Genomic DNA, 14,201 nt, shown 5'->3' with positions numbered 1-14,201 from the left:
AATAACCACTACTCTCTGAAGACTGTGCTCTCGTGGCTTGTTTATGGGCCATCTCCCTTGTGACTGCTTTTTCTTTTTTTTCATCGCTGTGACTGGTAAAATGTAGGTTCTCATTTTCCTGCTGAAAGAAGAAATGACAAATATCGTGTATGGCAACGTTCTGTGGTCTCACATTAGTTTTTTCATCGTTTTTCATTTTCAGAACAGTAGAGCTTTGGAGCTAGATGGAATCATAGTGATCGTTAGGTTGACGTATGAGAAAACGGAGGCCCACAGATGTTACTCCTTGTTGAAGATCAGAGAACAGATGTGTGACCAGCAGCCCAAAACTTTCTCTACTGATCCCTTTAATTTTTTATAGCTGTTTGCCACAAGCATTTAAGGGGGCATTACACCACAGTAATGTTAACCTCATTTTTAACTGAGTTGACAAGTTCTTTTAGAAAATCACTCAGCGATCACTTGCCCAAAATGTAAATAGTTATCTCAGTTCTTATGATCTGAGTCCCAACATCTGCATGAAATTCCACGAGCTTTCTAAAACGTTATTTAAGAGGATTTCTATGTCATTTTTAAAACATCAGCAATGACCATGGAAGACCGTGTATATGTGTGTGTATATGTGTGTGTGTGTACGCGTGTGTATGTGTATGTACATGTGTACCTGTGTGTGTGCATGTGTACGTATGTGTATGTGTACGTGTGTGTGTGTGCATGAATTTATAAAATCTCCTTCCCTTACAGCATAATTCCCTTCAGTGTATTAGAGCAGATGCCTGGAACAGCAAACAACTAAATAGATTTCATTAAATTAGAACATAAATCAATGAATGTGTGAACCCTTAACAAGAGAAGCTTTGATGTGTGAATCAGCTTTAACCAAGAGAAGCAGCCTCAGCGTGGGCAATGCATGATTTTTTAGCTTCCGTCATTTATGTTTAAGTTCTTCTGTGAAGAGTTACTAGCTGTGTGACCTTGGGCAAGTAACTAAACATCTCTGAATCTCAGAACAGATGTATGACTGGCAGCCCAAAACTTTGGGCTATTTTGGGATAAAACTATGTACCTATTTTGAAAGTTTGAAGTTAAGATTAGTGATAAAGTGAAAGGGATTTGGCCATACATACTGTCAATAAATAGTGTTATTTGTGACTGTTCTTGTTTATAACTTTCTTGGTTGTAGGTTCTTCCCTTTCATCACTTTAAGTATATCATGCCACTCTCTTCTGGCTTGTAGAGTTTCTGCTGAGAAATCAGCTGTTAACCTTATGGGAGTTCCCTTGTATGTTATTTGTCGTTTTTCCCTTGCTGCTTTCAATAATTTTTCTTTGTCTTTAATTTTTGCCAATTTGATTACTATATGTCTTGGCGTGTTTCTCCTTGGGTTTATCCTGTATGGGACTCGTTGAGCTTCCTGGACTTGAGTGGCTATTTCCTTTCCCATGTTAGGGACGTTTTCTACTATAAGCTCTTCAAATATTTTCTCGGGTCCTTTCTCTCTCTCTTCTCCTTCTGGGACCCCTATAATGCGAATGTTCTTGCATTTAATGTTGTCCCAGAGGTCTCTTAAGCTGTCTTCATTTCTTTTCATTCTTTTTTCTTTATTCTGTTCCGCAGCAGTAATTCCACCATTCTGTCTTCCAGGTCACTTATCCATTCTTCTGCCTCAGTTATTCTGCTATTGATTCCTTCTAGTGTAGTTTTCATTTCAGTTATTGTATTGTTCATCTCTGTTTGTTTATTCTTTAATTCTTCTAGGTCTTTGTTAAACATTTCTTGCATCGTCTCGATCTTTGCCTCCATTCTTTTTCTGAGGTCCTGGATCATCTTCACTATCATTATTCTGAATTCTTTTTCTGGAAGGTTGCCTATCTCCACTTCATTTAGTTGTTTTTCTGGGGTTTTATCTTGTTCCTTCATCTTGTACATAGTCCTCTGCCTTTTCATCTTGCCTGTCTTTCTGTGAATGTGGTTTTTGTTCCACAGGCTGCAGGACTGTAGTTCTTCTTGCTTCTGCTGTCTGCCCTCTGGTGGATGAGGCTATCTAAGAGGCTGCTAGTGTTGGAGGGTCTCCTGCAGAGGCGGACGGTGGCTGTGGCTCACTGTGGGGAGAAGAACATGGGCAGCAGAAGTTCTCAAAAAAATCTTACTTGTAAACTCTGATAAAAATTTTTACTTCATCTTGTTCTACTTTTTTTGCAGAAAGATAAGAGCACAATGTTAGTACACTGATTTCTAAGCATTTATTTCTCTATAAATTATTCCAGATAAATGCATTATAATTGTGCTTCTACCAATGGAATCTTACGTGAATAAACATTTTTAAACAAATCATATACCAAGAATTCCTTTGTCAAAATATTTGAACTGCAGGTATAATTTTAAAAAACAGAATATATATTTTGGATTTTATATTTCTATAAAATAGTTCAAAAATATTCATTAGAGTATGCTATATAAATAGGCTGGCTTATGTTAAGCAGTAATTTTAAAACTTTTTCCATTTATTTTTCCTCATCTTCAACCACGTTCATAATCTCTAATTTTAAAAATATTGATTCTAGTAAAACATCTTTCACAGGCAAATAATCACTGGGAAAAAATCATTGTAAAAAAACAGTTTAATCAGTATAACAACAACAACAAAACAAAATAGAAGAACTCTAAGTCTCCACTGGAGACCTCTGAGACAGTGTCCATGGAACCAGTTTGAAAATTCCTTCTCTAGAGGACTTAAGAACTTTTTGATAGCTATTTTCATGAGAAAAGGGTGAAGAATTGAAAAACATAAAGTTGAGAGAGTCACACCCCAAGTTCATGGAAATAACAACTCTCTAGGATCAAAAATATAAATTTGCGAGGAAATAGAACGTGTCTCACAACCACCCTTTCAGGAACTGAGTACAGCCAGGTACAGGCTCTTAGGTCAGCTCTAGGTCTGGGAGCAGCTCTACCTGAGTCATCACAGGACAGAGTTAAGACCCCATGAGTCAAACCCACAGCCCCTGGGCCACGGGAATTTTGCAGGAATTAAGTGCCGGATACCCACTCAAGTCCGTGCTCCTGGCCATCCCCGAAGGCCTCCCATGTCCCTCAGGGTGAGTGTGCTGTATGGAAGGCAGGTACCTACACGCTCTGGGCCTTGTGCTGCCCCGTGCCCGCCAGGCAGAGCAGGGTCTTCCCTGAACAGGGGATGGAAGGGGTTGGGGCCTGAGTCCACCTCACTGGGAGCTGAGCCCCAGGGCCGCCTCCTGCAGTGTTGTCAGGCCCTGAGCGCACGTGGCGGAGTGCCCACGGGGAGACCCCGGGACCCCCCCTCCCTCAAAATCGAAACCCAGAAGCCACATGGCAGCTGGGGGACCGCAGAGCCCATGCCCCCATCGAAGGTCTCCTCCACGCGGAGACCATACCTCCTGCCGCCTTAGAGCACGTCTGATGGGTCTGCGAAGAGAGCACGTCGGCGATTTCAGCGCGTTCTACGCTCGCTGACCGCATGGCTGCTGCATCTCCAGGAATCTTCCTCTTTACCAAAGCAATTCAGCACGTCACGCGCACATTTTACAAAGCTCCCGGCTTAGCAAGTGCATTTCCCTACCCTACTGAGCAGAGAGAGAATTAAACACACACACACACACACACACACACACAGTTTCCTCTCACTTCGCGGGGACAGCAGTGGCTTAGCTGTTACCTCCAGGGCACGGGTGATTTTTCAATATGAATTTCAGGGTCTTTGAAGTCTGAGCTACTGTGATTCTAGATTGAATATAACCCACTTACATCATGGTCGCTAAATGCTGGTTGTAATGTATCTCATCGCAATTGACAGTGATGTTTCAAATAAAGGTCAATGCATACAAAGTGCCTAGAATTCATAGCAAAGCTGCAGTGTGAAGAGTTTCTGTAAGGCTGTGGCCTAATTATCTTTAAGTTTCTGCTCAGAGAGACGCACATACTGACTCCTTTTCACTAGTTTCTATCCAATATATAAATTGGGTGAGGAGTGGTTTCCATTACTTTCAAAAAAGAGGAAAACATCATTTGATTTTCTGGGTAAGTTTCTAACTATGTTTTTGATCAATAACTCCATCATCCCTGAGATGGAAATATTACAACCCAACTGTTTGTAATTTACCTAAGGGTCTCTGAAAATCCTAGATTGACAACGTTTTTGGACCCAGGCATGTAAAAGTATGTTTTTCTCTCTAAAACAAAGCATTACTGTCACAGGCTTAATATTTTTTCTCAAACTAATCAATTTTTGACGCTAAAAATTTTTGCGCCATTCAAGTCGCAGTGCACCAATACTGCAGAAATTGCAAACAAAATACCTACAAATTCCAGGTTCCATATTGAAAAAATCTAAGCACCATTTTCCTCCACTAAACATGGAAAAAGAGATCAGTGGTTCACAGAAGTGTTGAGTTCACATCAGGTAATAATCTCAGCACGTTTCGGTTATTTTCTTGTTGTATATCAGCTTCCCAAAGGAAAAGGAAATGGATTATTTTGTACATAAGATCTGTTTTCTAAGAGAAGTACTAATTAATCCAGCAAAACCGCAAGTACTATAATGAAAATCAATGAAAGCTCTCTAAACGCTGGTGACTCAGGGATTGGATTTGTCCAGTATTTCTTTGTGACACTGAATGGCCTTTCCACTTATGGTCCATAATCAATAATAAACCCTATTACTTATTTATAAACTCACAGTGTGAGATTTCAACCTTCATATGTGTTTTATGGATGAACTTTAGAAGTGGCCTATTTATTTGTAGATTATGAAAAGATTACCTTAATGTCTACACTTAAGTGTGAATATGGAATATTTGTTTGCTAAACTGAAGGTTTTTTAAAAAAATTCTGAATAGCGACAGTATCTTAATGTAGCTAAATCTGCTCTGAGGATAACACTGTTGATTCATTCAGGTAACAGTTACTGAATACCTACGATTTGCCAGGCACTGTATATTGGGTATCCAAAAAATTAATAAGCTGTGGTTTCTTAATTGTAGACTAATTAGAGAAGGAAACAGTAAGCAATGATGACTGTATCATAAATTTTTTTGGAAAAATCTACGTAAAAGAGGTTGTGGGAACAATCACCAGACTTAGGGGTGATGAAGGAGGACTAGGAAGAAGGGGTGTAGCATGCGTTGTGTGTGTCTGCGGTTTTAAAGCACAAGTAAAACAAACATCTGTGAACCCACCACTCAGCACAAGAACCAGAAGCCACCAACACAATTTTTTTTTAATTTTTGTTGGAGTATAGTTGATTTACCATATGTTATGTTACTTTCTGCTGTACAGCAAAGTGATTCAGTTATACATATACATATATCCACTCTTTTTTAGATTCTTTTTCCATATAGCTCATTACAGAGCATTGAGTAGAGTTCCCTGTGCTACACAGCATGTACTTATTAGATATCTATTTTATATATAGTAGTGTGTATATGTCAATCCCAATCTCCCATTTATCCATCCCCTCACCCCCTGCTAATCATTAGATTGTTTTCTACATCTTTACTTCTGTTTCGTAAATAAGTTCATTGGTATCAATACCATTTTTTTATATTCCACATACAAGCAATATCATGTGATATTTGTCCTCTGTCTGACTTACTTAGTATGACAGTCTCTAGGTCCATCTGTGTTACTGCAAATGGCATTATTTCATCCTTTTTTATGGCTGAGTAATATTCCATTGTACAATATATATGTACCACATCTCCTTTATCCATTTCTGTGTCGATGGACATTTAGGTTGCTTCCATGTCCTGGCTGTGTAAATAGTGCTGCAATGAACAATGGGGTGCATGTATCTTTTCAAATTATGGTTTTCTCTGGATATATGCCCAGGAGTGGGATTGCTGGATCATATGGTAGCTCTATTTTTAGTTTTTTAAGGAACCTCCATACTGTTCTCCATAGTGGCTGCACCAAGTTACATTCTCACCAACAGTGCAAGAGGGTTCCCTTTTCTCCACACCCTCTCCAGCATTTATTGTTTGTAGATTTTTTGATGATGGCTATTCTGACCAGTGTGAGGTGGTACCTCTTTGTAGTTTTGATTTGCATTTCTCTAATAATTACTGATGCTGAGCATCCTTTCATGTGTTTGTTGGCAATCTGTGGAGAAATGTCTATTTAGATCTTCCACCCATTTTTTTGATCGGGTTGTTTGTTTTTTTGATATTGAACTACATGAGCTGTTTGTATATTTTGGAGATTAATCCCTTGTCGGACGCTTCTTTTGCAAATATTTTCTCCCATTCTGTGGGTTGTCTGTTCGTTTTGTTTACGATGTCCTTTGCTGTGCAATCTTCTACCTCTTTCCACATCTCACCCCTTGCACACCTCCCACTGAAAACTGTTAGCTCCAAATGTTGGTCATGTTTGTTTTTCCTCCATAATTAACAGTAAGCTCCTGAATTAAGCTCCATCATTTATTAACTCTGGGATCCTCAGTAATTTCACACCATATTTTTTTCTCCTAATGCAAGTATTCCAGTTTCTAGAAGTTCTCCAAATCGTGGTTCAGGGACCCGGGCTTTCTCCATCATGTGACTTTGTCATTTTCAACCTGTGGTTCCTAATATCATAATAATGGGGTTTGCCTTTACTCCAGAAAGTGGAGCAAGCCTCTTGTGGAAAAAAAAGCCTCTCTTCCCAATTCTTGATCTCTTTCCATGCGTTGTTTCATTTGTTTTGCTAATATTTTCATTCAGATTTTTTTAAGGTTGGTGAATGGGCCAAGAATTTTATTTAGATTTTCCAATAATGTATATGGAAAGGCAAAGGAACTGTAGTGACTAAAACAATTTTGAAAAAGGAGAATGAAATGGGAGAGGAATCGACCTATCTGATTTCAATCCTTGTTATACAGCTACAATGATCACGACAGTGGCATCTGTGAAGGAATAGACACACAGATCAACAGAACAGAATAGAAAGGTCAGAAATATATCCACGCAAATATGCCAAACTGATTTTCCACTGACACACAAAAGCAGTTTAATGGAGGCAAGACAACAAATGATGCTGGAGTAATTGGACATCTATAAAATATGTATGTGTATATTGACCTAAGTCTCACACCTTATTCAAGAATTAACTCAAAATGGATATAAATGTAAAATGCCACACTATAAAACTTTTAGGAAAAATCACCTTCAGGATCTAGGATTAGGTAAAAAAAAGTCTTTAGACTTGACACCGAAAGCCCAATCCATAAAAGGAAAATGTGATAACCTGAACTTCATTAAAATTAAAAATGTTTTTCTCTGGGAAAGACCCTGTTAAGAGAATGAAAAGACAAGTTACAAAGTGGGAGAATGTATTTATAAACCATGTATCTGACCCAAAACTAGTATACAGAATACAGAAAGAATTCTCAAACTTCAACAGTAAGAAAAACAACTACTGTTGATACCTGCATATTTTAGGATACAGTCATTGGTTTCATACCATACATGTTAAAAAAAAAAAAGCATTTTCATTAGGGAAAAAAAAGCCATGGCTCCTAGAGATATAAATAATCAACCTTGTAAGAAGATTATGTTTTTAAAAATCTCCTTTAGCTTTATGCTTTTTATTCTATATACATTACACTCCGATGAAGCATTGAACAAAAATCTACATCATTTTTAGTCTGGAAAAGCTGTCAAAACCTACCCTACCTGATCCCCTGCACTGTTCCAGATATCAACAACCCAGTGGGCTCTCTCTGTGGGCTCTGCCTACATGTGGTTGAATTCCCAAGGCGATGGCAGCTCTCTGAGTAGTTGATTCAGTGCACAGGGAAAATAACAAAAAATTCTTCTGATTCGATCTAAGGTTATATTTATTTTGTGGAAGGCGCATGAAAGAGCATGTCTTATCAACACACAATATTCTTGCACAAGATTTTAGCCCAAGGGACCTGTGAAAATAAATGTCTTGAGGGGAACGTTTAATTCAGAACATAATACTCCAAGCGTACCATCCTTCATGCTAAAACAGAGGAAATAAACTAAGGAGAAACGCACGTCTGTGCAGGGTGCGAAGGGGGTGTTCCACCCCGCCCTCTGTGAAGACTTTTGCTCCAGCACAGGTGGAAACAGCCACAGTGTGAACCTGTGTCCCCCAGGTTCAAAAACCCACGTTCATCACTCTGAGAGGAAAATCGCACAGTGTGACTATTTGCCTAGGAGGTATGACTTGTCCACAGTCAACAGGGTTGCAATTATATCATTTCTGCTCTTCATACATTTTCAGAAAATGCATGAGCTCTCCTGACAGCCGGGCTTCAGGACATCTGTACATCTGTAACTAGAGAAAGAAGTCATGGCAGCCCCAGCCCCGGTTCTTGTGCAGTACGGTGCACTCACCCCCTGCCCGCTGCCGTCAGCAGAGTGGACCAGGGCAAGCTCATCCAATCCGTCCGCGTTAGGCACATTCCAGCCCTGCTGAACCCAAATGCGGCATCTCTCGTGTGCCAATGAGCCCATGAACGTGGCGTCCCCTCAGCTTGGAAGGCACCCCCCACACACACCATCCATCTGCTTCATTATTCACTGACCAGCAAAACGATGGAGCCCCCAGGCATGTCCTGCATCACCGAACACCTCTCCCTGCAGAGGAATTGATTTCCTGCCTCTTTCCTCCTCCTTAAATGAAAGCCTTCTGAGGACAGATATTATTGTCAAATTCATTAAACAAAAGATAAATATTGAAGCGTTCAACTATGATGTAGTGTGACTAGTGCTTTCTGAGCAGAAACTGCCAAAAGCATTAGATATACTTAACAAATTATTGTTAAAATAATTGCACCAAAGACTGATATAAAGACAATAAAGAAGAGCATATGTAAACAGAGAATTATATTTCTGTCCAAACTTTCCTCATAATCCGGAGTGCAGTTTTTTTCATACAAAATTGCCTTCAACTTTCATTTTCTTGTCAAATTGATAACAAAATATTTTTAATTAAATTTGAATTTAAAATCGAAATACAGGCATGTTGTGTATTATTAATAATATAACTCCCCCAAAGAAAATATCACATATTTCCTATACATACACACACACTGAGCCATAAAATATTTCTAATAAGTATGTGTGAATATCCAGGCCATGTGTCTATATGAGCGTCACGAGTATGTGTATCTCGCAGGCTCACAGAGAAACCACAGAACGTAACAGTGGACCAACTGGTTCTGGAGGCATAAGGTCTGGAGTTGAATTGCAGTTTCATTATTTATCAGTGATATAGCCTTTCTGAGCATGATTTACCACCTGAAAAAAATGGGCACAATCTTTACTGCCTATCTTACAGTATTGCAAAATTTTTTGAAAAGATAATGTATGTAAATGTTTTTTTGCAAATTATTCCACCGGAATCATATCATATTGTCACTGTAGTTATTGGTGAATGAAGCACCTTTTCAAACTTTATTCAATTTCTCTCTCCCTCATACTTAATTCTAACTTATTTTAGTCCTTTTATGCTGTCATTGCATAAGTGATCAAATCTTTCCTTGACTTTGCATAATATGGTGAGTCATTTATACAAACGCTTGTGAGATTGATCACCAAGGTGGCTCATAAATAATTTTTGGCTTCCAGTCTATCTGTCTAGTCATTATTTATTGACAAATTAAAACATCACAGGCCAATTTAGCACTTAGTAAATGACCCAAAGCCTCATCATTAACCTTGAATGAGAATGGTGTAACTTTTTCCATAGAAATGTTAGGAATATCTAGACCCATTGTTCTTATTTTATTAGCTCATTAATAAAGCTTGGGGAAACAGTTGCTTTAAAGCATCTTATAAGTGTATTTTACAGTAACATTAAGAGGGCACTACAGGGACTTCCCTGGTGGTGCAGTTGTTAAGAATCCGCCTGCCAATGCAGGGGACACGGGTTTGATTACTGGTCCAGGAAGATCCCACATGCCGCAGAACAACTAAGCCCGTGCGCCACAGCTACTGAGCCTGCGCTCTAGAACCCACGAGCCACAACTACTGAGCCCGCAAGCCACGACTACTGAAGCCCGCGTGCCTAGAGCCCGTGCTCTGCAACAAGAGAAGCCACCACAATGAGAAGCCCGCGCACTGCAATGAAGAGTAGCCCCTGCTCTCCACAACTAGAGAAAGCCCGCGCGCAGCAACAAAGACCCAATGCAGCCAAAAAATAAAATAATTAAATAAATAAATTTAAAATCTTATTTTTACCTCTACCCTATTTTGTTCGCAATTCCAGTAGGATTTCAAAAATACCCTGTATCTTTTCTTTACTCTTCGTTCAACTCATGGACGTTGTCCTCAGCATCGCCTTCCAGGGCCTCTGATGACATTTCCATTATAGCTGCCGTGTGATTCATTCCCAAGAGTTCCCACGGGTTCCCCAACTGTTCACTTTTATGCCGTTGATTCTTGTCTCATGGGTGCAACACTTTCCCTTATTTCTCTGACAATGTTAATTCTAGTTCTTGGTGTCGTCCTGTTTCCTTGGAGTTCCAGCTTTAGTTGTTTTGTGTTTCTGTTACTTAGTGTACCCTTTTGTGTCGTAAGTGTCTGGTAACCCTTAGTGCTCAGTTTATACTTAAGAATGAGACTTTAACCATGTCATTAAAAGCTTTGTGGGCCCCGGTAAGTCTTTTGACTGGGGGAACCTCACTTTTCAGGTAAACTGGATTTTTGTTAGGGAATCTCTGTATCAGTATTATAGGATTTTTTTCTCTATCTGCATCCACTTTCAGTACTTTTCCTGGGTGACTGTATCTCACTGGAGATTTGCTGATGGAAGGGCTGCACGAGGGTGATTCCCACTGCAAGTTTACAGATGCTGAACCCATCCGCCTGGTCCCCATCTCTGGACCCCCTTCTCCCTCCACTGGCCTGGCCTGGAGAACCTGTCTGTTTTCATTTCCTAAGAAGAGGAACCCACCATCTCTTGCGTGTGCTGCACATGAAATGGGACATCAGGGACGGAGTCTCCTGGCAGCATGAGGTGGGGGAGGGATCGGGTCCTCACTCCCTTTCAGTCACTCTCAACCGCTTCTGCAGGGGTGGGCAGCCCCCAGGGACCCTTCTGACAGCATGATTAGGAGTCCAGGTTCAGCTAGGCCAGCTAACACTCCTCCATCCACTTCTAATCTTGCGGGAACATAGGCGCCTCTTTGGTCCACTGTTCTCCCTACCTAGTTGCTGCTGTCATCCTTAATACTATTATTTTATTTGTTGGCATTTTGGGAAGACAAATGATTAAATGTGTAATTTAATTGGAATATCCTGAAATGTCAAATTTAGATTAAGAAATGGCATGATACCAAATTTGAGTGGTAAGCACACCACACACACCAAGACACACACACACGCACCCCCCACACACGCACACAATGCTATCCTTTATTTTCCCCTTTTTCTGTTCTTAGATGTTCAATTATTAATGGCAATATGTCAATTTTTTCTACCATATCTTTTTATTTAGTAACTCGTGTGAAAAGCGACGTATTGTAGGTAACACAGGGTAAAACAAAAGAAGAGTCTTATGCAATTATATAGATAGTTACCAAAGTGAGAAGTTAGATTGATTTTCAGATTGCATTTCTAGGCTAAGCCAATAAACAGACTCCTAAAATCATCAGGACAGCATTCTGGAGATGATGGATCAAAATTCTTAAACACTTAAGGCTTAACGGAGCTCAAGAGGAAATGACATGAGCAGCTGAGAGAAGCATCTTTACCATCAGAGGAGCAATAATTTTACAGTTCTGCAGTTTATGAGGGTGTCCTCATGAAGCAGTGATCTGATGGCAAAATACATGTCGTTGCCACCTTGCTTTACGAGAACAATGCTGAGGTACGAGAACAATGCTGAGGTACGAAAACTAAGGCTGTTTGGCTTAATTAGCGATGTTCAGCACCCATGGCCTCATTTCCCCAACAGCACACGAGGGCAGCTGCCTGCTCCCTTAGGTCGTGAGGTCACATCACGTGCTTAGTCCATTGTGTGGAATTCCGCTGCCCAGAGGACGCTGGAGAGAGAGCCCGGGAGCCAGAGAGGGTGGTCCTGCTGAGCCAACACCGACCTGGAAGGCCTTTGAGGAGCCAAAGAATAGACACTGCCACCAAGGATGCACGATCAAGTCAGCGCTCAACATTCACCAGGATAGAGAGAAAGAGGTAACAGAAGGGTTACCTGATATGCAGTCTTAGTTCTTAGTTAGGATTCCCCTGAGAGAAACAGAACACACACACACACACACACACACACACACACACACACACACACACCTTATTTATGGAGAATGTGATGATTATTTTTAATTTTGTTTCTTGCATTTTTTTCTGTTTCCTACCATTTTTTCCCTTTTGATTGTAGTCTTTCCCCTTCATGTTAAAAAATTACTACTTTGCTGGAGATTATCTCAGACAATAAAACAAAACTAAGAAATGTTCAATTTTATCCTTTGGTAGAATGTATAGAGTACTATCACAATTTTAGGGAATTGCTAAAAAATTGACATAATATATATTTTCATTGTTTTTAGATTATAACTCCATTTATCTATGCTCTTTATAGCTTTGTAAGTAATTACATTTCCATAAAAGTTTACACACTTACATTTTAAATCCAACAAATTAGTATTATGAATACAATTATTTTTTACACAACTGTGCATATCTTACCTTCTGTGTTAAATGTAATTGTACCAAGCAAAAGCTGGTTAGAGAAAACATTATGGATATTTCAGAGGGAGGGCATCTAAGGGTTAGAGTTCAAGGAATTGGCTCATGTGACTGTGGGGCCTGGCATGTCTGTGAGGCCTGTGGGAGTCTGGAAATTTAGGCAAGAATTGATGTTGTCCTCTTGGGTCTGAACTTTGCAGGGTTGCAGACTGGAAACTCAGGCAAGGTTTCTATTTCATGGTCAGGAGGCAGAATCCCTTCCTCAGGAAATCTCAGTCCTTGCTCTTAAGGCCGAGTAGATGAGGCCCACCCATATCATGGAGGTTAATCTGATTAGACAAGGCCCACCCATATTATGGAGGCTAATCTGATTAGACAAGGCCCACGCATATCATGGAGGCTAATCTGCTCTACTCAAAGGCTACTGATGTAAATGTTACCTTATTTAAAAAAATACCTTCACAATGATATCTGGACTAGTGTTTGAACAAACCACTGGACCCCATGGCCCAGCCAGACTGACACATAAAATTAGCCATCATACCTCTAAAAAGAGTTCTGTGTCTGCTCTCACATGAGGCGATTTTTTTGTTGGGTTGTGCCTTCCTTTGGAAGATGCAGAATTTATTTGTCATGACCACATGAACCTTTAAGTCAAATGAAGTCTGCAGTGTCTTCAAATCCAGCACTTGTTAAGTGAAACGTGCTCTAAATCATTTTGTAGCAAAGTAGAGTTCTTATTTTAATTGGATTCACGTGTCTACATTAAAGTAGATAAACTTACTATTAAATTATCCTCTCCCTCAGAGACAAAAAGAAAGGAAAATAGAAGGATAAACACATACCTAGGTAAGAAAAGAATGGGATGGGATCTGGTTTCAAGGAAACACTTCTGGCTTCGAATCCCTGCAAACAACCCAGCTTCTAGCAGAGATTTTGAAGCTCACTTTCTGCACAGTCAAATCACTTAATTTGTTTGTATCTCAGATCCCTAAGCGTAGAAAATAGCTTGCTTTCTTTTCTTGCCAAACTCCCAAAAATACATAGAGAAATCCTCCAACAACTTCAAAGATCCTGGAGCAAGATTGGAAGGATAAACAATGAGATGGTAAGCCCCTTTGGAAATTCACATCCAAAATGTTGATTGACATCGTATGCACAGAGGAAAGAATTATGCCCTTATTACAAAGCAGCTTATTTTATGGTTCCTTGTCCAGTGTGAGGGAATTAGGTTCTGACTTGCCTTTATATTGCCTATCAGTGAAATACATAAGAAACTCCTTACTTAACCATATTGAGGAACGAATAGGATTTAGTTCCTTTGAAATTATATATTTGATTTTTTTAAATTTATGTATCTTCATTTGCACATTTTAGTAGATTGCTTTTTCAGTTATATTTTATAGGTTTGTTGTTTCATGGTGAGAAAAGGATTATTGCTATCAGCCTTAAAAGGAAAGTGTCCATTTGCCTTACATTTGAAGGGAATGCTATAGACTTGGTATTTCTAGTTCATTCTAT

This window comes from Balaenoptera acutorostrata, chromosome 21, assembly GCF_949987535.1.
Source record: "Balaenoptera acutorostrata chromosome 21, mBalAcu1.1, whole genome shotgun sequence".
NCBI lineage: Eukaryota > Metazoa > Chordata > Mammalia > Artiodactyla > Balaenopteridae > Balaenoptera > Balaenoptera acutorostrata.
This window is presented reverse-complemented; position numbering follows the sequence as displayed.